This window comes from Capra hircus, chromosome 11 (assembly GCF_001704415.2).
Source record: "Capra hircus breed San Clemente chromosome 11, ASM170441v1, whole genome shotgun sequence".
Taxonomy (NCBI): Eukaryota; Metazoa; Chordata; class Mammalia; order Artiodactyla; family Bovidae; genus Capra; species Capra hircus.
In genome coordinates, this window is record NC_030818.1 from 86,850,183 (window position 1) to 86,874,776 (window position 24,594).

The 24,594-nt window shown below is 54.4% G+C and overlaps 1 protein-coding gene across 3 annotated transcripts in view; it reads right to left on the minus strand.

Moving 5' to 3' along the window:
- The window catches only part of HPCAL1 (hippocalcin like 1), a 123,184-nt gene that overhangs the window by 43,866 nt on the left and 54,724 nt on the right, over positions 1–24,594 (minus strand). Inside the window, exon 1 of one of the 3 annotated variants that reach the window (XM_018055664.1) lies at positions 9,663–9,733. The exons of 1 other annotated variant lie outside the window; for it this stretch is intronic. The gene's annotated coding sequence lies outside the window, so the exon portion shown is untranslated. Of the gene's footprint in view, positions 1–5,792; positions 5,933–9,662; positions 9,734–24,594 lie in introns of those variants that run through there. One more of the 3 variants, XM_018055665.1, reaches the window with a different exon arrangement.

Genomic DNA, 24,594 nt, shown 5'->3' on the forward strand with positions numbered 1-24,594 from the left:
GGAGACATTCCTGGTCATTATAACTGGGGGTGGAGGGGGGGCGGTCATCTACTGGCACCTGAGGGGTAAAGGCAAGGATGCTCCTAAACACCCCACAACACAGGTCACCCCACAACAAGCAGTCATGCAGTCCAAGCTGTCCACCAGGACAAGACCCTGATGTAAACGCAGTCCCCTGCGGCTTGTCACTGGGGTCCACTTCTCCACTGGTTTCAGCGTCTAGGGGCCAGAAGAGTGCGGAGCTCATGGAACCACGCTCTCACCCCCAAATGCTGGGTGGAAGGTCTTGCAGGGCACAGAGCCACCCTGCCCCCACTGCTATGGAAGAAAGGGAAGTCGCTCAGTTGTGTGCGACTCTTTGAGACCCCATGGACTGTAGCCCACCAGGCTCCTCCGTCCACGGGATTTTCTAGGCAAGAATAATGGAGTGGGCTGCCATTTCCTTCTCCAGGGGATCTTCCCAATCCAGGGGTCGAACCCAGGTCTCCTGCATGGCAAACAGATGCTTTATCATCCGAGCCACCAGGGAGGCCCTCACTGCTGTAGGGTCTCACATAAAGAAACCCCCTTCCCCAGGCTTCTCTGAGATCTGGAGGGGCTACAAGAAGTACTCAGGTCCCAGGCCTGCTGTGGGCAGGCAGGAATAGGAGGATGGGCAATCTTTGCCGCTGGCCTGCTGTGGAGACCACACCCACGCTTTACATTCACCCCACTCAGAGGCAGTGGGCAAGGATTCAGGAAGCCCCGCTCTCGGGGTAGCATAAGCCCCATGAGGGCTGCCTCTGTCCCAGTGACCCAGGCCAACCAAAACACCAGTGGTTCCCACACCTGACCCTTCCCGTGGGAAAGGGTGGTCTCGGAGATGAAATGGAAGTCTCATCCGTGCATCCTTTCACTCATTCAAAACACATTTAACCGAACACCTGCTATGTGCCAGGCACTGTCCCAGGTGTCACGATGCAACAGGGAATATGTATAATTCTTGCTTTCAAGGAGTTCACTCAGGTGCATCAGATTATGAGGCAAGTGACAGGTGCCATGAGGATAGTGAGTGCAGGATTTGAGGGGGCCGTGATGAGGCTTTCAGTCCTAAGGATCCAGGAAGGCTTCTTGGAGGAGGTGACATCTAAATGGAGACCGAAAGATGAATAAGAGCCAGCCAGGCAGAGACAGGAAATGCAGGGGGTTGTGGACTAGGGAGCAGCTTTTCCGAGGACTTCTAAGACACTCCCTCATCCAGGCAGGGGCAACTGACACATCACAGGTCAGTGGGCAGCTGTGGTCAGCACCCGCAGCTCCCAAGTGAAAGGGGGCCTAAGAGGAGCATGACAGGGAGGTCTTTGCCAGGGGCCCACAGGTTTATGTCCAGCAGGGCTGGCCTGGGGGGAGAAAGCCAGTCGTCTTAAAGACACAAACAGCAAACACACATCCATGCCCGCCCAGCCCACAGCAGCACCGCTGCACACTTTCTGGCCCCCTGAGAAGGCTGGCCGGCCTCTGGCGGCCTGCCCACTACCCCCTCACCATCTCCAGGACACAGGAGCCTTGTATCCCCAGACCACTCCAGCCTCATGCACTTGCTGTCTGAGAGTTGGACTTCTGAAAATTGTCAATTTACTGTGGTTAAAAGACAACACAACCCACAGGTGCACAGCTGGCTTGGCCAACACCTCTTCAGGGATGAGGCATTTGTGCTGCGAGGACAATGCCTGCCTGGACCTGCAGGTGGGCCCGGTGTAGGAAGCCCACCTTCCCTTACAAGAGGGCCCCCTGGTCCCCGGGGAGCTCTGCCCAGAAGACCCCCAGCCAGGCCTGCTGCAGATGCCAGCTCGGGGGCTGCTGCGCTGCCTGCGGAGACCGACCAGGAGGAGCCAGGATTGCATGTGCACAGAAGCCTCCCACATCTTCCCATTTTTTTCCTCAAACCTGAACATTCATGAGTGAATGAATCTGTGCTCAACCGAAGTGCAAAGCTTACCTTTTACCCTGTTAAATTCATCTTACATCCCCTCCTCCTTTCAACCTACCAGCGCTTCTGGAATTTGACAGTACTCCGGTTTTGTACCCTCGGCCAATCTGATATGCATCATGTAAAGCGGTGGGCAGACTTGGTCAGCAAGCGCCACCCCGTCACTCAAGGCCTCTGGGGGTCGGTCATCTGACTGCCGGTGAGGCCATCTAACCCCCAATATTCTGCTCCTGTACCCAGAGGCCCAGCTGTGCCCGGCTTGAACAGCTGGGCCCACAGCTGTCCTCCGACAGCCCAGCCCATCAAAAAGCCGGGGTGTGTGCCCTCATGTACGGCCACCCTCATACCTGTCTCCCAGCACCATCAACACCTCCCCCCTCAAATTAACTCCCAGACTTCCCTGGCGGCCCAGAGGTTAAGACTCCATGCTTCCAGTACAGGGGACACGGGTTCGATCCTTGGTTGGAGAACTAAGATCCCACACGCCGCACAGCCAAAAAATAAACATAAATAAGAATAATATCAAATCTTTACAAAATTAACTACCACAAGTAACACCTCTATCATCTGCACAATTTTTCTGAGAAACACAGTGAAGGATGTTTTATAAACAGAAAGAGGGAAACAGGGTTCCGGGGCCGCGCGGTGACGTCAAGACCCGTCTCTGGAATCATTTGCTCAGGCGGACAATCACAGACCCGTGCGCCAGAGACACGAATGTACATCTGGCAGATGAAGGCAGAGGGACCCAGGGAGCTGGGGTTCGGGGCTGGGGGGCAGCTCACAGGGTCGCATCCAGTCCCAACGCCCACCCTGCTCTGATGTCCCCAGGAGAGGTCAGGGACACAAGGGCCTCCTTCCATGGAACGAGAAGGCTGGGAAGAACCATTGCCAAGTTCAAAACCCTGTGATTTTGCGTTAAACGTTTACAGACACTTTTTAATGACATGGATAAATGGGCTGAAATGATACTAAATGGAAAAGGAGGGACATGACATGGACATTACATGACATCGATGACAACATACCGCAACGTCTCTTCACCTCTCTGTAAATAAATACTGACCAGAAGACACGGCCCCAAGTGTTAGCTGTGATAATCTCTGAACCGTGGGCCTGCATTGCTTTCTTCTTTCGCTCATTTTTGCCCTTTTCACAATGAGTCTTTCACATGTGTACTCAGAGCAAAGACACTTTGAAGGACATGCTTCTCCACAACAGATACCCAGAGGACAGCAGGCTCCCCCAGGCCCCACGTCCCGGACCACACGCAGGCACCTTCTTTGTGGGGAGGGGGGTGCAGACAAGATATAAAACTGACAGCTGCAACCACATCTCTGTGATCCCCTTGGGCCTTGGAAGTGTCAACTCCTCAAGCAAATGAGCCCCATGCTCCCGTTCAAGGTAGCCCCTTCCCAAACTTCCAAACACTGAGACTATCCCTTCCTCCATTCTGTAGCTGTTGAGTCCCGGTGCTGGAATATGCCAGGGAATCCAGATAGCTGAATGCAGCCTCAAGATGCTGCTTTGGCCTAAATCCAAACCAGTTATTCCACAGGGCCAGGGTCATCCTGTCCCCCCAAAACCTGGCCCACAGGAGGGCACAGGCCTGGAAATGACCACCTTGCTCAACAAAGGCCTTTAGTCTGAAGGGAAGAGGCCAGCCCAGCCCCATACCTTCTGCTCAGGCAGCTCACCCTCCTTTGCACCAGCTCCGATGCCCTCTCCCCTGGTGCCTTCCAAGGCCCCTCGGCCGCTTGTGCCCCCGAAAATGATTCTCAATGTTCCTGTGCGTTCATGTGTTTACTTTCCACCCTGGGCTAACAGTTCTTCAGAAGAGAACTTCCTAAGAACCACTTTTGTGTCTCGGTACCAAACCCAGCACCTGGGTGGAGTGGAAGAGGGGAGAGAGGCAGGCAGGTCTGGGTCATGCATTTTGGTGAATAACCTTGGCCCTGGGCACTGCCCTAGGAGCTGCTCGTCTGCTCAACATGCAGGAGGGAGATGTGAGCAGAGAGGAAGGGAAGCTTCCAGAAGGGAGGGCTTGCAGGGGGTTGGGGCTTGGAGACCGACCAGGAGGAGTGGAGGGAGCCATGCCCAGGTGGGAGGGGTACTGTGTGGCCGGGCACTCGGGTGCCAGCCAGGTAGCTGCAGTGGGCAAGGCCACTTTACTAGAGTCCACAGACTGGGATGCAAACTTCGCAGCAGCAGCAATGTGGCATCTAAAGCAATGGAGAAACAGAATAAACTCAGAGGGTCCAGCAAGTCTGGACACACGCGGCACCGGCCTTCAGCTGTGGTTCAGGTCCGCCCCCTTCCCATTCGGCCATTTAGGGCGGACATCACCCTCGTTGTCTGGCTTCCCCCACACTTCTTGGTATCACCATCTAGAAGGAGAAAGCGCTGAACAGCAGGGCATTGGTTTAACAAACTGTTGGGCCCTCAGAGGAATGAAACAGTAACAAAGCCTGCAAAGTCGGGCCACAAAGGATGATTTTAATAAATAGACTAACATTTTTCAATAAACTATTATGCTGCTTTACAACACAGTATATAAAAGATACAGCCTCATTATGGTAAACTTTCATGAAATATGCACTGTGTGACAGTCACGAAGGGGGCTGCCCTGCTCGGTGACAAGGGTTTATGTCCTCACTCATTCAGATTTCCGAGGCTGCCCCGAATTGCTCCCTGTCCGCCACGCCTGGAAGCTCCCCTCCCCCGGGGGTCTGGTACTGGCTGGGCCTGAACTACCCTCCTGGACACCGGTCCCCACACTTTGCTCACTATCACCTTCTTGTTTTTTTTAATTAATTTATTTTTAAATTGAAGGATAATTGCTCTACAGAACACATATCACCTTCTTAATGAGGTCTCCCATCACCGACTTGCCTAAAATTATAAGACCTTCCAGCAACTTGCTTCCTCTCCCCACCACCCTGCTCAAAGCCTTCCTGGGGCACATAGCACCTGACAGGTGGTACAGTTTATTCCCTCATCACATTTACTTTAGGTCCCCCCAAGAAATGTGGACCGCTTGAGACGAGAGATTTGTCATTACTTTTCAGGTGGGTCCTCAGAGCCTTAAACAAAGCTCAGCACAGAGCAGGCACTCAATAAATGCCTGTTGAATGATGAACTAATGTGTATAACTTCTTGTAGCAAGGAAACAAAACTGGAATATTTAAATGTCATTTTTTTCTTCATCTGCTGCTGCTAGACCTGGCCATTTTCATATGCTTTGTTGGCATTAAAAATGGGGTCTGTTTTTTTTTTTTAAGTTAAGCTCTTTAAGGTATAATTCACATACTATAAAACTCACTCATTTTAAGTATATGTTTCAATGGGTTTTGACAAAGGTATATGGTTGTGTAACCACTGACATAACATTTTCAGCACAAGAATGGGATCTTTCAAAATTATATATTAATGAGTGGTCATGGCTAATATGAATACGTATCAGCTTTCCAACAACTCTCCTGATTATTTCAGGAGAAATAATTGATAGTTAAATAGAAAAATTAATTAATAGTTTTTCAGTTGATTTCCTCGTATTTTACCAAACACAAAAGAAGGGCAGAAAGGCAGCCAACATGTGCTTAGCACACCGTGTGCACAAGGGCTTGTCATAGACACTTTTTTGGGGTTTCACTTTCTCCTCCAGTTCTCAGAAGGAGGGACTGTCCCTGACATACATAAGGGAGCTAACTTATCCAAGGTCACCTGGCTGCAAAGAGGATGATCAGGGGCTTAAATCCAGGTCAGTTCCGACTTCAGAATTCACATTCATCCCAACAAATAATGATACAGTTAATGTAAGTACCAGCAGTGATGATGGCGTAGCGGTAATCTGTGTTCTTCCTCTGTGGCTTGTCTGACAGCTTTGTCTTGAGTTTCTTGAGTGATATGAAGTAGGGGTGGGGGCCATGTCCATTCTTTCTGCCACTGTGCTTCACCCAGACTGCCGTGACACACGGCTTGGGGCCTGAGAAAAGCCCCCACCCCACCCCCACCACCACCCCAGCCCCAGGATGAGTAGCAGGGTGTCCAGGAAGGACAGGTTCCTTGTCAATACAGTGCTGCTAGGTGAACTGTATAGAGAACAAAACATCGCTAATGAAAAAAAACACACACACACACAGGCTCTCTGACAGTAGTTGAGGAATTATCCCACATATGAAATCACGTCTGTAGGATTCTGGATCTGTCTGGGGCATCCCAGGGTAGCATGTACACCAAAGTGTTGCCTCTGCACTGGGAGGATAGGTAGGAATTCTCTCCCCTCCCACACTGCCTTGTTTTTGTACAATTGTCTCATTTTTCTTCTCAAAAGACAGCTGACTAGGGAAGAGACCCCCAGACCCCCTCTGGGCTCAGATCCCCCTGCAAAGACCACCCTTCTGGATTCTTCCGTTGCACAGATGTCAGCCTACCACCCCTCCCTGTCCTATCTGTCCAGGCAGTACTTTAAGGCATCTCTTCCACGTGGCCAGTAGGCCAACAAAGTCCCGTCCCTTGGGCATCCTCCCCGGAGCAGAAGAGACAGACCATCGACCAATCACAGGCAAACAGACAAGGTAATTGCAGACTGATCCTCACCAGGGAGGACGGCGGGGTTAGGACACCATCTCAACGCTGCTGCTGGTGACATGGAGACGGGGGTGAGGGGGTGGGGTTCTGTCTGCCTCCTCTCTGTCCCACCTTAGCTCCCAGGCCCTTCCAAGAGGCCATTGCAGAACCTACAGTCAAAAGCACTCTCTCCCTCTGCACCCAAGAGCTCTTCTCCAGACTCCCTCCTGCCTCACTTGGACCCTTGTCACGTGTTTATCTTTAAACTTGATGTACCTGTGTCTGTCCACTTGCATGACCCTGGGAGCCAGGCCTCGCCTGCACCCAGCTCTGGCCAGGCAGGCACAGGGTGCTGGCTGGCTCCAAACCAGGCCTCCCATCTGGAGGGTCATCCCCTAGGGGGCAGGACAGGGCCCCATCTCTGCATCCTGTGCACCATAAACAGTGAAGAGAAACAGCCCCCGCCCCCCAGGACACTCTGTAAAGACCACCAAGAACTGCCAAGTGAAGGGCAACAGGCAACCCTGGAAGGCAGGTGTCGACCCTGAAATGAAAACAAACAAGACGAGAAGGGAACACACAGAGGAGAGAGGGCCCGTGCAGGGAGGCCACCATCAGTGATTTTTTTTTTTTTTTTTTTGCCCTGTATTCTGCCAACTTAGGTTGTTACATAACTCTTCTAATTAAAATAAGTGTGTTATGTGGCCCTGTCCCCTGGGCGCTGGCGTTCTGCCCCAGTGACCCGGAGGTCATGGCCCAGCAGCTCAGGGGAAGATCTAGGACACCCAGAAGGAAGGAAAGGGGAGGCACAGGACTGTAGGGACATGGCGGGGGGCGGGTGGCTAACCCAGCCAAGTCACCCCGAGCTTGGGGACAGCCAGTCAGGGGAGCGAGTGGGGGTGTGAGGACTCATCCAGCTGGATTTTCCTAGAGGCCCCTGGGGGGAAAACACAGACTAAAATGCATCAGAAAGTCCTGCCTGCCTCTTCTCTGTCCCAGCTCGGCTCCCATGCCCTTCTAAGAGGCCGGTGCAGACCTACAGGCCAAAGCACTCTCTCCTTTCCACCCAACACGCCCCCTCCAGCCCCCAGTCCTGCCTCACCCGGACCCTTATCATGGGTTCATCTTTGAGCGAGACACACCCATGCCTGGGAGACAGGCCTCGCCTGCAGGACCCAGGGGAGGCAGGGTGGGGGGCTTGGATTAAGAATCCCCAGGGCCCTCTGGTTAGGAATGGGAACATCCAAGCCTTCAGGGCAGGGGCGCTGCTGGGGCAGGCCAGGGCTCTCCGCTTCCCACGGGCCTGCAACTGCCAAGGGCCGGGCGGAGGAGCGTCTACTCCCTGAGGCTGGTGCAGGGGTGAAGGGGACTCTCAGTGAGAAGGGGGCCTCAGGTCCAAGGGGTCAGCTCTGGACCCCAGCAGGAAGGAGCCACCCCAGGGCCACGGAGCCTGTACCCAGAAACCAAACCATGGTGTGTGACTCAGCCTAGGCCTGGGACCCAGGGCACTGAAGATGGGGATCTCCTCCAAAGCCCCCCGGCCCTGGAATCAAGGGACCTTTTGTCCCCGACTAAGGACTCTGAAACATTAAAACCCACCCACTCCAGGGGCTTTTTTGTCTGCTACCATCTGTCCTGGGACCTGCTCCGCCACCCAATCTCCGGTTTCTAGGAACATTCCTGTCACTTGTCACTTTAGATCACTTTAAATTTTAATTTTTCTATTATCAAGTCAGATGATAACAATGCTACATCGAGGGCTCTGACCATCTCATGTCTTATTCATGGAGAAGCGGCAGTGTCTTGAATGTGCTGGGGGGTGGGGGGTGGGGTGCTGGACCTGTTCCTCCCAGGACAAAGCCCGCTGCTCCAGGCCTCAGTTTCCTGCCTGCCTCCCATTCCAGTCGGCCCGCCCGCCTCTCCCAGCCCACAGGCTGCTCTCCGTCCTGGAGCATCCTAGGCACCCAGGCCTGCTGGCCTCAGTGGCCCAGCCTTGGCTGGAGCTCTCAGCCCCCAGTATCACACCTGTTCAAGACTGTCCCACCTGCTGGGCAAGGCCAGCGTGGAGACAATGAGGCTGGAGGTGGGGGGCCCTGTGGTGCTGATCTGCTAACTCAGGGAGGCACTGAAACATCAGGGGCAGGGAGAGTCCAGGGGGCTTCCAGAGGCCATGGGGGGCTAACCATCTCCCCCAGGACCAGCTTCAGCTTACAGGCCAGGGAGCGTGGGCTCCCGCTTCCCCAGCGGCAGTGCCCACGACAGCGTGTCTCATATATGCCTCCCTGCTCACCTCCCAACCCACCTGGGCTCTCGGGCATCAAGCCTCACCCATCGTGTGCCCCCCGCATGGAGCGCAGCGTCTGGAACACAGTAGGGGGTTAATAATTGATGGAGGGCAGGGAACGGGCACTCAACACACTCAGGCAGAACCAAACTGCGCCCCGAAGAAGCACCCCTCCACCCTCACCTGAGCCACGTAGCCCGCAGAGCCACGCGGCTCGCACCCCAGAAACGCGGCACATTAGATCTTCAGCCCCAGTTGAAGAACGATCAGAACCGGACATGGAGCCAAGGGGCGAGCAGAGCCAGCTGGTGAAATGAGACTGCGGTCTGTTCACCAGACACCGACAGGTAAGCCACGGGGCTCTCGGGCTTTTTAGGTAAGAGAGCGCAGGCCCTCGAGGTACATTTCTGCACCTGCAGGCTCGTCAGGCAGAGGAAATAAGGATGGGAAGCAGCCTGTTAAGGAGCAGAGAACTGTCCAAGTGCAGTGAACCCAGTCACAGCCTGCCACCCACTGCGGCTTCCTGATCGGGACCGGGGCCAAACCCGGCCTGGCGCCATGGGGCTGCCAACACGAGGGACCCCACTCAGCTCTGAGGCGATCCAAGCCACCCGGAGGCCAGCACCTCCTCTTCCTGCCTGCAGCCCATGAACCGATCCTCAGAGAGACAGTCTGGTTCTGCACACAGGGGCCTTGAACTTCCACAGCTGGGGACAAACACAGAACAGCCAAAAAATCCTAACCCCAAAGTCCCCTGTGAGCACATGTGCACACACACACACCACACACACACACCAGGTTCCGTGCATGCAGCCGTGGACACGATGGACACACACTCACAGGTGCTGCGGCTCTGTCCTCCACCCCACGCCCCAGCGCCACTGGGATGGCTGGGAACCAGGCTGGAAGCGAACTAAGAAGAGGCGTTGGGATGGGGAAGCAGGGACTAACCAAGGGGAGAGGGGGACTCAGGAGAGAAAGAAGAAAAGGGCTCCTAGGTTCATTCCGCTCCCTCCACTGGGGCCCCCTCCAAGGACAAGCTTGGGCTGCCCTGGGCAGGCTGCCAAACATAATACCTGAGTCCCCAGCAGCCCTGGGGGCCCAGCCCAGTCGGCTCTCAACGATAAGTGGACCAGGTAGGTATGTGCCTGCATGTGGAGATAAGGGATGTTGATGGAAGGAGAAAGTTGGTTTTTCCAGAATGTTTAGAAGTACATTTCAAGGAGTGGAAAGGTTTCAAGGACACACTGGGAGTGGCCCAGCGAGGCCAGTGCCTTTCGCTTTTTTCAAAATCCCAAGTCGAACCTCTTAAAGCATAATTAATTCCGGTCTAGTTGAAGTCATGCTTCCTTTGAGCTCTCATGCAGCTTTCTCTGGTGGATCCAAACACAGCATATACTATTTGATTAAGGAGGAATCAAGGGACTTTCCTGGGGGGCCCAGGAGTTCATACTCCGTGTTCCCAATGCAGGGAGCATAGGTTTGATATCTGGTCAGGGAACTAAGATCTCACATGCCACATGGCACAGGCAGAAAAAATAAAAAAAATAAATAAGTAACATACAGAAACAACAAAAGAGGGAATCAAACAGGTGACAACGTTGACTGGCTCAACTGCCACCTCCTCCTCAGGTCCCTCCCACGGCACTGCTTGTCACGGGAGCCGTTTCAGGACCACTGTAAGGACACCTCTCACTGGCCAGAGAGCCCCTGGGGCAGGAGCAGGTTCCGCGGTGGTTGAACCTGCTGTTCATCAGAAGGAACTGAACCAGAGGCAACCAGGAGGTCCACGGGCCCTGCTCGTTAAAGCGACCACAAACAAGACCTGTGTTATCAACCTGCCTCCTGCGCTGTGCCAGCCCCCTTCTCACTTCTTGGAGCTTGGCTACACTCCCGCAGGTCCGTGTCCGGAACAGGGCTCAGGCCCCACATGGAAGACAAAAGCGGGTTCCCAGCCCTGGGAAGCCCCTGGTGGCTCAGATGGTAAAGAATCTGCGTGCCAAGGCAGAAGACCTGGGTTCGATCCCTGGGTCATGAACATCCCCTGGAGATGGGCATGGCAACCCACTCCTGTATTCTTGCCTGGAGAATCCCATGGACAGAGGAGTCTGGTGGGCTACAGACCATGGGGTCACAAAGAACTGGACATGGCTGAGTGACTAAACAATAAGCCCTGGGCCTGGATCCCATGGAGCCTAACCCTACGCCTAAAACCACCCAAGCAAGAGGCTCCAGCTACGTCCTCAGGCTGAGAACACGGAGAGAAGGGCCCCAAAAGAGCAGAGGGGAAGGAGGGCAGGAGGCGGCATCGAGCTGTCCTTCCTGGCTCAGAACCTCTCTTCTTAAGTTCATTAGGAAAACTCACTTCTTCCTGGACACCGGGGTCTACACCTGCTCCCTGTCTCACTGCTGGGAGGGGTTCCCCCGTCTCAGCAGACACGTCTGGGCTCACGCCCTGGACAGGGGCCAGGCCAGGGCTCAGCTCAGCTCCACACAGAACCCAGACAGGTGCCGAGGGCAAGTGTCTACACTCAACCAGCCACTGGACTCCCAGCCAGAAGGCAGAAAGGCAGATGTCCTTGAAGAGCCAAGAAGGGTGCCCTGCGACCCTGACAGGTTCGCTGATATCACAAGGCTGGGAAACCCCAGAGAGAATTTCCTAGGAGGCAGAGGAAGCAGCAGTCAGCCATGGGACATGTGAGCCCCAAAGAAACAACCTGGAAGAGGCGAGATGGAGCCCAGAGATCAGGCCTGGAGAGTCCTGATGCAGCTTCAGGCATGGCGGGGTCGCCCCCGCTCCCTGGCCCCTCAAGCGGGAGGAACAGACCTCTGCCTTGGCCGCCACCCCAGAGCGGCACCTTCAGCCGGTCTGGGTGCTGGGTCAGCTCTGCCACACAGGGCAGGCTGGGCAATCGGGCACCAGGGGCACACAAGGTAGGCCCGGGTCCTGCCTGGAGGCAGCCTAGGGCTTCTCCCCAACCCCAAGAAAAGGCCACCGGCTTGGGAGACGCGCTCCGAGGACAATCCAGGGCTTGTGGCATTCCTCTGCTGTCTCTCCCCACAAGGGAGGGATGTTGGCGAAGAAACGGAGCCAGTTGTGGCAATGACTTCCAACAGATATAATCAAATTATCTATTCCTGGATTCTGCAAGTACTGAAATGTCGTAATTCAATTCCTGAAATGTCATTTGGAGCTGCTGGTGCGGGCAGCAGGGAAGCTCAGTAAACACGCATCATTCAAACCCAAACACACACCCGGGACCCGGAGCCCCGGCGCCCCACGCTGTCCCTGGGGGCAGTGGGGGAAGGTGGCGGTGACCCAGAAGAAATACTGCGGAGACCATGGGAGGTGTGCCAGGGAGCAACGAGGACGTGACACACGGAGCTCCGGGACTGAGTGCCTGCAGCATTGTGAGGCGTCAAAAGGATCCTGAGAAAGGTCCCCAGCAGTCACCAAAGCTCCACTGACCATGGGATTAAACGCCAGTCTGGGGGACAAAGAGGAGAGGGACCTGCCCTGCGCTCGGGGCCTCCAGTCCAGTGACCATGGGTGCACACCTGTGGGCAGGCACACACTAACACACACGTGCACACGTGCACTCGCGAAGTCCCGGGGCACACACTAACACACACGTGCACACGTGCACTCGCGAAGTCCCGGGACAGGCACTAAGAACCATGTGACTCACGAGGACCCTGGGCAGCGCAGGTGTCCAGGGCAGACCCTCCCCCAGCATGAGGCTCACTGCAATTCCAAGGATCCATGGGGGGCTCTAGTCAGGGGGCCGTGCAAGGGGACAAGAGCTTTTCTGGTACTTTAACAAAAATTCAGGGGCTCCTGCAGCTCTAGCCTCCTTGATTTAAGGTCAAACACTGGCGCCAAGTGCCAAGGGCTCCCTGCGTCCACTGCTGGAGGCTCAAAGATGCACAGGCAGTGTCCATGCCGAGGAGTAGAAACCAGGACAGTATACAGTCCAGGGGAGTGCAGGGCTGCGGGAGCCTAGAGGCAGGCAGGGCAGGGGCCAGAGGCCACCGAGGTAGGGCTGGAGCCACTGAGGTGGGAGGCTGAGGCTATGGACGGGCCACGGAGGAAGGAAGCTTCAGATCAGGTGGGCCAAGTGCCGTCAGCTGGGGATGGCCAGACACATGTTCTCTGGGAAAACCAGAGCTGTAGGTGAGTTTTGAGATTTTGCTATTTGCAGGAGCCCAGCAGGGAGCGCTTCTGGTGCACAAAGCACCCCTCAGGGTCTACATTCCGGTCTGGTGGGCGCTCAGGGCGGGCCCACAGGACACGGGTCGTGGGGACTTGCATCCAGCAGGAGAGGTGCAGCCTCGGGAAGATGGTGGGAGGAGCGGGCTCCAGAAAGCAGAAGACTCGGGTTAGGTCCAGATCGGCTTCTCGGGGCTCCCTCGTGCCCTTTCTTCTCAGAGCCTGGGTGAAACTTGAAGGCCTGGGGCAGGTATATGGCGAGGGCACCCACTCAGCTGGTAAAGAATCCGCTTGCAATGCAGGAGACCTGGGTTCGATCCCTGGGTTGGGAAGATGCCCTGTGGCCTGGAGAATTCCATGGACTGTATAGTCCCTGGGGTCAAAAAGAGTTGGGCACAACTGAGCGGCTTTCACTTTCACTTACTGTCCAAGAGCATCACCGGGGAGGAGCAAAAGCAGGGTCAGAGGACCTGAGTTCTAGTTCCAAAGTGTGTGTGTGCGTGTGTGTACGTGTGTGTGTGTGTGTGTGCAGGGGAGGGGGAGTGCGTGTGTGTGTGTGTGTGTGTGTGTGTGCAGGGGAGGGGGACACAAATCTCTCCCACCCAGCTCCCTGGGCAAGTCATTTTCAGGCTGGTGTCAGAGGGGCCAGGATGCACGTGCCTGGTGACACCTAGGTGACCTCCCCTAGATGCGGGAGCGTGCAGCTCAGGAAAGGGCCTTCCTGAGTTCAAGGTGCCAGCTACTAAAGGATACACAGTGGGAACACAGGGTGGTGGCGGGGGGTGGTGGCAGAACCCTCATCTCTTATAAGCAGGTGCTGCCCCTGCCGTGGGAGGGCTGCAGGCACAGAGGAGGGGGCTCGGTCCCCCTAGGAAAGGGGGAAAGGCATGACAGGAGAGGCAAGGACACTTGGGCAAGGAGGCAGTCAGGGGAACGGAAGGGAAGTGCCGTGGAAACCAGTAGGGGAGAGTGTCCTCTCAATAGGTGTCAGGTTCAGGTGGTCCTGGGGGCTCCTCCGCAGGCACCAGGCCCTCCATCAGCCACTCCCAGTCTGCGGCTGCTCCGGAGGGCAGAGGATATGACGGACAACACTCGGAAAATCAGGAGCCCCAAGGGAAGGGCAAGCATGTGGGTGCACTCCGACACCACCTCCCCAAGCAAGAAGCCAGCTCTGAGTGCCCCTCAAGAACCCCAAGTTCTGGGAGCCCAGATACGCGACAGAGGACCAGAGGGCACCATCTCCAGGAGTCCCTATAGGCTCTTCGTAAGCTGCAGCTTCGAGGCCCTAAACACAGTCTCTTCCCCAGTCCCAAAGGCCACCTCCTCTGGGAGGCTGCTCATGGCCAGACGCCTTCCCAGCGGGCACATCCCACCACCCAGTGCCTGCACCCCTCTGCACCCCAAATCACCCTGCCCTGATCACCAGTGAGCAGGCCCACTGAAGTCCGCCACGCCCCGGGCACTGAACGTTTTCTACACCTTAGGCGATCTTGACCTCCAAGGCAGGCATGGTTTCTCCGCCTTACACACTAAATCCCAAGGCTCAGGGACTGGGAAACGGCTGATCTGAGGGCACAGCCACGGGGCAGGCTCAAGATCTGAACCTCCGTCCTGGCTCCAGGTGAGGGGCGCTCACACCTTGCTGACCTTGGGAGATGGTTTAAAATGCAGGTTCCAGGCCTCGCCCTGGGGATTCCAATCAGCAGGTCTGGGAGGTCCCAGGAGTCTCACTTACCCAGCCAGCTCCCCTGGTGGTTCTGAGGGGAGTGGGTCACCTCTTCCGGAAACACAGAGACGCCTCAGCATCTCTCATAGAACTGAAATGCTGCAGGAAAAGTTTACGAGAGAGAGCGCACGTGGACACGGCCAAGTCTGGGGGCTGCAGAACGGAGATGATGGCAGTGGGGGGACTTCCACCCACCCACGCTGGTGGGCACACTGCTCCCTTCACGCGGCCAAGCCCTCTGAATCAGAAATGCTCTTCCTCCTGGCCACAGTGTCACACTGACCTCAGAAGGATGGCTACACTGCTCTTTACTACATTTGTCTTAAAAAAAAACAAGAGAGAGAGAATCCAACTTATCTTCAAAGCCCATTTCAAAAAAAAAAAACTCAAAAAACTCAGCATGAGCTAGAGAGAATGGTTCCGCAAGGCTTTGTGTCTTTGGGAAAACCACTTACCCTCTCTGAGCTGGAGAGTCCCAGCCACGCAGTACCCTAAGATCCCTCGCTACTCAGGAATCACCCGACCTCATCCTTTCTAATACAGGCCAGTGTGAAAGTGAAGTAAAAGTCGCTTCAGTCATGTCCGACTCTTTGCAACCCCGTGGACTAAAACAGTCCATGGAATTCTCCAGGGCAGAATAGTGGACTGGGTAGCCTTTCCCTTCTCCAGGGGATCTTCCCCAACCCAGAGACCGAACCCAGGTTTCCCGCATTACAGGCGGATTCTTTACCAGCTGAGCCACAAAGGAAGCAATACAGGCCAGGGCTCTGCTAAAAGCCACCATTCAAAGCAGTCCCTTAAAGGAGCACTTCTATCTGACAGAGGACAGGGTAGGCAGCGCTCCCCACTCCCTTCACTGTGGGGGCCGGGGCAGGTGCCATGCAGGTGCCCCCCGAAACAAGCGGGCATTTTGCACAGCCTTGGGGCCTGCCTCCCTCTCTCTGCAGCGGCAGAAACGGGATCCCTTGTCTGCAGATAAGCACAGGGACTGCTACGCTCCCCCGTCTGGCTGCCGACTGGCTGCAGCCCACAATAGCACATTGTGGAGGCCCGGGCCTCCGTCCATCCCCAGGATCACCTTTCTTTCCCGAAGGAATGAAGGCTCATCTAAACAAGGGAAGAGCAGAAATGGTCCTGCCCCATTCTTGCCACTCTCCCTGGATGTCTCTCCATAGAAACAGACCCCCAAGAACACCAGCCTGAACCTCTCAGGGGAGCAGGACCCAGAGGCATTTGAGGCTCTGCCTGCTGCTATACTAGCCTCCCACAGGTGCTGTCCCCACCTGATGGTCCAGGCGCCACCCACACACCTGCCCAGGGCTCTTCCCCTGGCCTGAGGCTGCCACCCTCCCCCAAAGCCACCAGTCTGCCTAGCAGCTCTGCCTGCTATTGCCTGCACTCCACTCTCCCCTTTGATACTGCCTATAGCAAGCGCTCAATAAAGACTGGCGGGCCCGAACTCAAGGACAGCACAGTCAAATCAAACCAGCACGGAGGTTCTGCTCAACCGTGTATCAGCTATGTGAACTTAGATGCATCACTCAACCTCTCTGAGTCTCGGTTTCCTCCTTATGAAAGAGAGGCGAGAACCCCAGGTCCTGGGGATATTGCATGAATCAAATTAGCTGATGTATATGAAAGCACTCGGCAGGCTTTCAAGAGCCATGGAAATGTTATTAACGTGATTATCGAAAGACACAGTCACCATAAGAGAGCCCTGCTGCTGCTGCTGCTAAGTCACTTCAGTCATGTCCGACTCTGTGCAACCCCATAGACAGCAGCCCACCATCCCTGGGATTCTCCAGGCAAGAACACTGGAGTGGGTTGCCATTTCCTTCTCCAATGAATGAAAGTGAAAAGTGAAAGTGAAGTCGCTCAGTCCTGTCCGACTCTCCGCGACCCCATAGACTGCAGCCCACCAGGCTCCTCCGTCCGTGAGATTCTCCAGGCAAGAGTGCTGGAATCGGGTGCCATTGCCTTCTCCATATGAGAGCCCAACCTTCGGATATAACTGAGCAACATCTACAACCTAAGAAAGGCTGTGAGCAGAATGTTAATAAGCATTACACACACAGCTTAGGGAACAAAGTAACTGACAAATCAACCATCTCAAGTCCCAGATGGGACTGGCTTCACGAAAACAATGAGGAGAGAGCTGGGCTTGGCCAAGATCCTTTGCTGGGAGTTCTCCCTTCCAATCATTTGAAAGCAATTAAGGTAACTGATGTTGAAGCTGAAGCTCCAATACTGTGGCCACCTGACGCAAAAAGCTGACTCACTGCAAAAGACCCCAATGCTGAGAAAAGATTGAGGGCAGGAGGAGAAGGGAGCGACAGACAATGAGATGTTTGGATGGCATCACCAACTCAGTGGACATAAATCTGAGCAAACACCAGGAGGTAGTGAAGGACAGGGAAGCCTGGCATGCTGCAGTCCAGGGGGTTGCAAAGTGTCGGACATTACTTAGCAACTGAACAATAACAATGAAAGATAACTGATTCAAATTTCAGAGAAAGCAAGATGTGAGTTCTTTTGCAAGCATTCCTCACTAGATGATGGAAAGAAAATGAAACCAGCTTGTTCTTTCTTTCATCCTCCACCCACTCCTGACCAATCCCCCATCACCTGGGAGACTATGACCATCTAATGCCCCAGGGTGGCCATGTACACCAGGGTTTCCAGGATAGTCACATCCGTCCTGATCTAATATTTATAGGCACAGAGGCCCCCAGCCAACAGGCTAGGTGATGAGGTCCATGAGAGCGGGGCTTGCGTCTGGCCATCTCACTCCCACAGGGTCCCAGCTACTCACTGATGCATGGCCCAAGCCTGAGTAAGCTACTGAGAGACGGCTGCTGACTAAGTGATGAAAAGTGTGATGAAAGGAAGAGAGAAGAGGAGGACCAGAGGGAAGGGGAGAGAGAGAGAGGGGTGAGACCCCCAGCAAGCCACCCTGGACCATGCGCAGGGCTCAGGCCTCGTGCTCGGAAGATGGCTGGTTTCCCATCAGAGGGCATTCATTCTCCCAAGCGAAGTTTGATGAGGTCTGGTTTTATTGTCCTTGCTTTCCACTTTTCAGTATTTCATAAAAGGCCATCAGATAGGCTCCAAAAGCTCAGCCCACCCTTCCTGGAGGTGGTGGTGGGGGGATGTCCATGGAACGTCTCAGCTTCTTGAACAAGGCTTCACGTGCTTGGACCCCCACCCTCCTCCCTACCCCTAGTGAGCTCTCCCCTCACAGCCCCTCCCAGGAATGCCTCCCCGACACCCCGAACCTTGAGGGAGTCAGGCCTCCCCCTTTAGCCTCCATCAGGGTGCTCCTGGGGTCTGACCGCTCTTGAGAGACTGGGAGCCTTTGCTAATGACCAACGCCCTCGAAACGAGATCCAGGGGAATGTCAGCTGAAGAATGAATGATGAAGAACAAGTGAGTGAAGGTTCAGTCCTCGTGCTAAACCGAGGGTGATAATGTGCAAGGAGGCGGAGAGCAAAGGCAGGGTCTTTCAAGATGGGGAAGAAAGAGGAACCAAACTTCCGCTGGAAAGGGTTTTCCGTGTGTGTTACTGCAACCCTAAATATGGAAACAGAATCACCCACCACTGCTGGGATTGCTGGACTTGGCCAGGGTGGAGAGAAGCTGGCCTGACATTAGGGCCACAATGGCACTAAAGCCAGGGTCCTGGGCAGAAAGGAAGTGGGTGCTGTGGATGGTGTGGGTTTGGAGGGTGAGGTCACCCACCACCGGCGGGACTGGAAGGCTGGCATGTTCACAGTTCAGAGACGTGGCTTCCTGGCCTCTGAGGCCCAGGTCTCTAACCAGGAGGCTCTTTCTGCAGAGAGACGGGCCCTAGTCGCCGGGGCTCAGGGCAGAGGGTGGGAGAAGGACTCTCCGTGCTGACTGTCTGAGCTCAGCCAGGAGGACGGGGTAGGATTGGGGATGGCTGGGACACAAAGTCGCCTCATCTCAGCTTCTTAACTGCCGGTCTTCAAACTCTCTCCTGCAGGGACTACCAAGGAAAACAGATGCGGGAGAAACCAGGTAAAAGGCAGGCCTTTGGATGCAAAAGCACCCGGCCAGGGGTGGCCAGAGCACCTGCCAGGCTCAACTCCATCTGGAGGAAGGGGAGTGGGCCAGCCTGCACCTCTGCCCACCAGACAGCTACTGTCGTGACCGCCAGGAATTTCTGAAGTCAGAGGAGGCTCTTCAGATGGTTCCACTACTGATTTATTCTCGTTTCTCTCCTTGGATTTTCTATTAAAAGAGTAAGTCTAGACGCAGCTATCCTGACAACCTGACGTTACATACCTGTCCATTATAAAGTGGGACCAGAGTCATTGCAAGGACCATGTTTAGCTAGAGACGATCTTCCTTCTCCCGACAATTCATTGTGGACCAGAACAAAGGCTTCTGGGAAACCGTGGAAGGAAGCAGGCTGAGAGGAAGATGAATGGTGAGTGGTATAGCTCAAGGTCACAGCTAGTGTCTGCAGGTTAGCAGGCCTGAGCAGGGGGTGGTCCACCTGGGGAGGTGCAGCCGCTCCCCACCCACCCACTCCCTCTGCTGCTTATGCTTTCTCTTCCCTGGTAACAAAACATTCTTCCTGCCTAAAGAGGTTGCAGCGATTTCATAACAGGAAGACGGTTCTCTTGTTATTGCTGTTGGGGATGGGACTGTATGGGGAACAGAACATGATTTCTTGATTTTCTTCTCTAAACTGCAAGTGTGGAAAACAACAGGAGTAAATAACAAGTGTTCTGCAAACACCTCGTGGGAAGGGATGGTCGTGATGTTTAAGAGAACATTCTGGTTCTACGCTTAATTTACAGGAATCTAATAACGATGCAAGAGAGGGCATTTCTGCCCTCCCTAATACACTCCTTGGGGGAATCGCATCACTGGCGATGATGTGAAACTGACTGGGGCAGAATTCTGTGGACACTGTGTCCCAGCCCACTAGGGCCGGCTCCCTCCCATATCCGTCTTGGGTCGTTTATCAGCACCTGCTGCAGCCTCTGCCCACATCAACACCACAGAAGGTGTGAGACTAGAGCTGGTATCACTCAGCTCACACAGTAGATGAAGGAGTAAGATAGGAGGCACTGCGAATTAATAAGGAAAACACTTGTCCAGGAAAGAAGGATACCAGAGAATGGGTACACATGACCGGGGCTGGGCCAGGGCGCGTGAACTCCACCACGTGGCTGTCACCTGCTCCCCCGGCCACCTCCCAGCTCCTGTGGGTGCCCAGCAGTCCTCCCCGACCCCCACTCGGCCCCGGAACCTTTATAAAAGGACACAGTTGCCTGCACGGATGATGTGAGCTCACAGTAGGAGCAGGAAGAGTCCATTGTACAGGTGGAGCGCATCACTGTTTTGGCTTGTTTGTTTTTTATTTTGTCTGCATCTGGTCTTAGTTGTGGCATTCGGGATCTAGTTCCCTGGCCAGGAATTAAACCTCAGCCCCCTGCTTTGGGAGCATGAAGTCTTAGCCACTGGACCACCACGGAAGTCCCAGCATCACTGTTTAAGCAGGTTTAAAGACGAGGAGGATTTACAGCTAGGATTGAGGGTTGGGTAACCAGTGAAAGTGTGAGCCCCCAAATGTGGTGGAGCTTGAGACACTCACGGGAGCCCAGGGGAGGAGCTGGACCTGGGGGAGTGGGTGAGCTGAGGTCTGGGGGAGGCTGCCGGGCCTTGGAGCCTACAGGAGGCATCGGAGAATAAAGGTGAGAGCTTCTCAGTACATTGGACGCTCGCTTAGAGCTGCCAACACTGGGGAGATAACTCGGGTGCTCTTTCCCCACTGGCCAAGCCCCAGGGTGGTGTGGCCACAGGTCATGGGCTTGCTGTGGGGCCAGACAGACTGGATCCCCATCCCATCCAGTTACTGAGCCTTTCTGAGTGGCTGCAGGTGAAGGGGACAGTGTGTGTGAGGCCCACACCCAGGGGTCCAGCATAGAGCAGATGCCTCTACCCCTACAGTGTCTGGATCACCTGTCCCACCTGGAGCTTCTCCCCCCAACCTGTCCTTTGAGGCCTAATTCAAAGCCACCCCCTAGACCCTGGGGCTAGAAGACAGTCTCCATCCTGGACTTGGGAGCTATGTGTCCTTAAGCAGGTTACCTAACCTTGCTGGGTGTCAATTGATAGATAAAGAAAGTGAAGTCGCTCAGTCATGTCCAACTCTTTGCGACCCATGCACCATAGCCCACCAGGCTCCTCCGTCCATGGGATTTTCCAGGCAAGGGTACTGGAGTGAGTTGCCATTTCCTGCTCCAGGGGATCTTCCCGACCCAGGGATCGAAGCTGGATCTCCTGCACTGAAGACAGATGCTTTACTGTCTGAGTCACCAGGAAAGCCGGTGGCCACGTGGGCAGAGCTGGTGCACCGAGTACATCCTCGTTCACGGTACGTGCCCCAGGGTCCAGGGTAGGGTATCCACTGCCTCTCTCCCCACCCTGCCTCTGAGTGTCTCCATCTGTGCGTGTCTCTCTCCCTGCCTCTCCATCTCTGCCATCGTGTCTCTGCGTCTCTCTCCCCGCCTGTCCCCACTTCCTTCTGTGTTTCTCAGTCTCCCTCCCCCCGCGTCTCTCTCCTACTCTGCACGTCTCTTTCCGGCTCTCATTCCGTGTCCGTGTGTCTCTCTCCGTCTCTCTCCGTCTCTCCCCTCCCTTCTGTCTCGGTCTCCTCACCTCCTTCTCTCTGCAGGTCTGTCCGTGTCTGTCTGTCATTCCCACCTTCTTTCTCTCTGTACCCCGCCTCCATCATCTCTCCCTCAACGTGTGGGGGGCAGCCCAGGACCTCATCTGGACCGTGGAGTCGGCCTTCGGACAGAACGTCTTCAGCCCAGTCCTCTTGCCAATTATAAGCAAGGATATTTTGCCAAATGGCTCACACATCAATACCACCCCACTCTGTACAAGTCCTGAGGTAAATGAGTGTTACGTGACTGCTGTTCCACAGACAAGAACACAGTCTGCAAAACAGAGCCCATCGCCTAGGCCAGGGGCCCCTGCCTCCAAATAACAGAAAAAGAGGACCGATTTCTGAGACCTCAGAGCAAGGTCAAACGGAGCCAGCAGAAACCATTATTAATAAGATCTCTCTTTATCTACCTGGAAAAAAATGTGTATGCCCTCGTGGAGTTTATTCTTCCAACATCTTTGTAAAACTACCTTCTCACTCTCCTTGAGCCCTGGGCAGTAAGTAAATAAAGGAAGTCAAACAGTTACTGACTTTCCCAGCTGTTTCCAGGGTGTCGCCGCACACACTAACACAGACAGTCTCCAGGACTGAACACCACTGTTGATCCTCGCCTTTTAGCAATCTGCTAATTGCATGGCTGTCCTGGCAAACTCTTAGGCACCCTTCAAAACCCAATTCGAAAAAGTCCTCTCAGACCTCCCCAGTAGCAGAGAATAAGAATCTTCCTGCCAATGCAGGGAACACAGGTTCGACCCCTGGTCCGAGACGATCCTAAATGCTGCAGAGCAACCAGATCATGAGCCATGACCCCTGAGCCCGGGCTCTAGAGCTGGAACCGCAACCGCTTAGCCTGTGTGCCCCAACTACTGAAGCCCTCGTGCCTAGAGCCTGGCTCCACAACGAGGGAAGCCGCCGCGATGAGAAGCCAGTGCTCCACAACTAAGAGTTAGCCCCCGCTCTCTGCAACTAGAGCAAGTAAGACCCAGAATAGCCAAAAAAGTTTTTAAATCTTTGCTGCCACCACCCACCCCAGGAAGGTCCCGCCCGTGGTTCCCAGTGGACCTTCCCAAGGCTGGGTGCACAGGCCCGCTTTATCCCCTGACCTTCTGCTAGTCTGTGAGCTCCCAGGATACAAGGTCACCATCTCCCTCATCTCCGTCTCCCCAGACTTAACATGGTGCCTGGCACCTGCAGGAGGCTCAGTGGACCGGTCCATCGAAGGACCTATGAGGAGGTGACCACAGTTTGTGAAACAAATTCTGCATCACAAAGTTTTCTCACTAGACCATCCCATGGGGTTGGGTATTTGGGGTCAGGCGCCCTTGACAAATCTCAGGCACTTTGTACAACAAGCCCCCATGTGAATCTGCCACCCTGGGGTCTCCAGAAGAACTCAGACAGGGGCAAAAAGGAGTCAAGTAGTTGGACCCCTGGTCCCTGCCTTGACTGTATGACATGATGGAAAGAATGAGGACTTTGAAACCAACAGACCTGGCCTTGACTCCCACCGGCCAAGCAATGAGCCCGGAAGCCTGGTTCACGCCTCCGTCCAAGGAGTGCAAGGGAGCCCCCGGGAGCCCTGGCAAGTGGTTGTGTGACATGGCTGACTCTGACCTTGGCCTTGATTTGGGCACGCGGGCCCTAGTTTCAGCCCAGAATTTCTGAGAAGAGATGAGAGGTTCTGTTTAAGAGAGCAGTGGAGGGAGGCAGCCTCTTACGTGAAGGGAAGAACGCGGTCACCTGGGGCTCCCAAGAGGCCTCTGAGCTGACTGGCAGGTAGGAGGCCCCCAGAAAACATTCATGGAATGAAGAAAAGAGGGAGCTGGCGTACGGGGCTGAGGGCCGAATATGGCGGAGAGGGTGGTGGGCCCCGGGGGGTGAAGATGAAGACCGCCTGTGAGTCAGACAAAGACACGCGCTATATGATGTCGCTTGTATGTGAAATCCAAAAAAAGACACATGAAATTATTTACAAAACAGAGACAGACTCACAGACAAAGAAAACAGACTTAGGATTACCAAAGGGGGCAGAATGAGGGGGGAGGGATAAATCAGAAGCATGGGATTAGCAGATACACACTACTATATTCACACCACTAACCACCGAGTCCTACTGGGTAGCACAGGAAAATATATTCAATGTCTTATAATAATCCAAAATGGAAAAGAATCTGAAGTATATGTACCATGTACATGCATACGTATAGCTGACTCATTTTGCTGTATGCCTCAAACTAACACAGTATTACAAATCAACAATCCTTCAGTAAAAATAAGGAAGGAAATAAAGCTTAAAATAAAATGCCCCTTCTATTATAAAAGACTAATAACAGTAGATGAGAATGTTTTATGTCCTTATGTGATGAAACTGGAAGTTAGAAACCCTATCTTGGCCCTAACTTTAAAAAATAAATTTTTTTTTTAACACCAGTTCACAGAACCCTTAAATCTGGGAGCTACTGCCCCCTCTTTGGGCTCTAAAAACTGACTTTTCCTTCTCTTGACCCCACCCCCCACCTCACCTCTCCAGAACCCACATGAAGCACCTTTGTGATGTCCCCAGGCTCCCAGCCAGCCCAGGGGGAGGAACTGAGGAGGCTGCAGCCTCACGGGAAGAGTGGCAGGGGCCAGGGGGGTGCGGGGGCCTGCCTCGCCCTGGATGTCACCTTGACCCCATGGTCCAAGGCCCCAAGACGCCTACACAGACCCTCACTGCTTGTCAAACCAAATTTCAAGGCCAACAGGGCAGACATACTTCGCACTAGACAGATGAGGAAACTGAGGTGCAAAAAGGCCAGTGACCTCTCCAAGGTCAAATCTCCCAGCAAATCAATGGCAAGCTTCACAGACTGACGACCAGCACAGGGTAGTGGGCATTATCTCTGTCCGCATGTGAATGAGGTCAAGCAAACCGCCAACCACTCTGTCTCCACAGAACCAACCAAGCACAATTCGCATGAAAAGTCTTCGTTTTCAATGATCAATTAAGAATGCCTTTAAAGAGCTTACTATCACTACTACCAATAGTTGGGCAGAAAGACTACAAGATTCTTCTAAGGAGTAAGCTCTTTAAGGGCGGGTTCCACCTGATTCGAAGAGCTGACTCATTAGAAAAGACCCTAATGCTGGG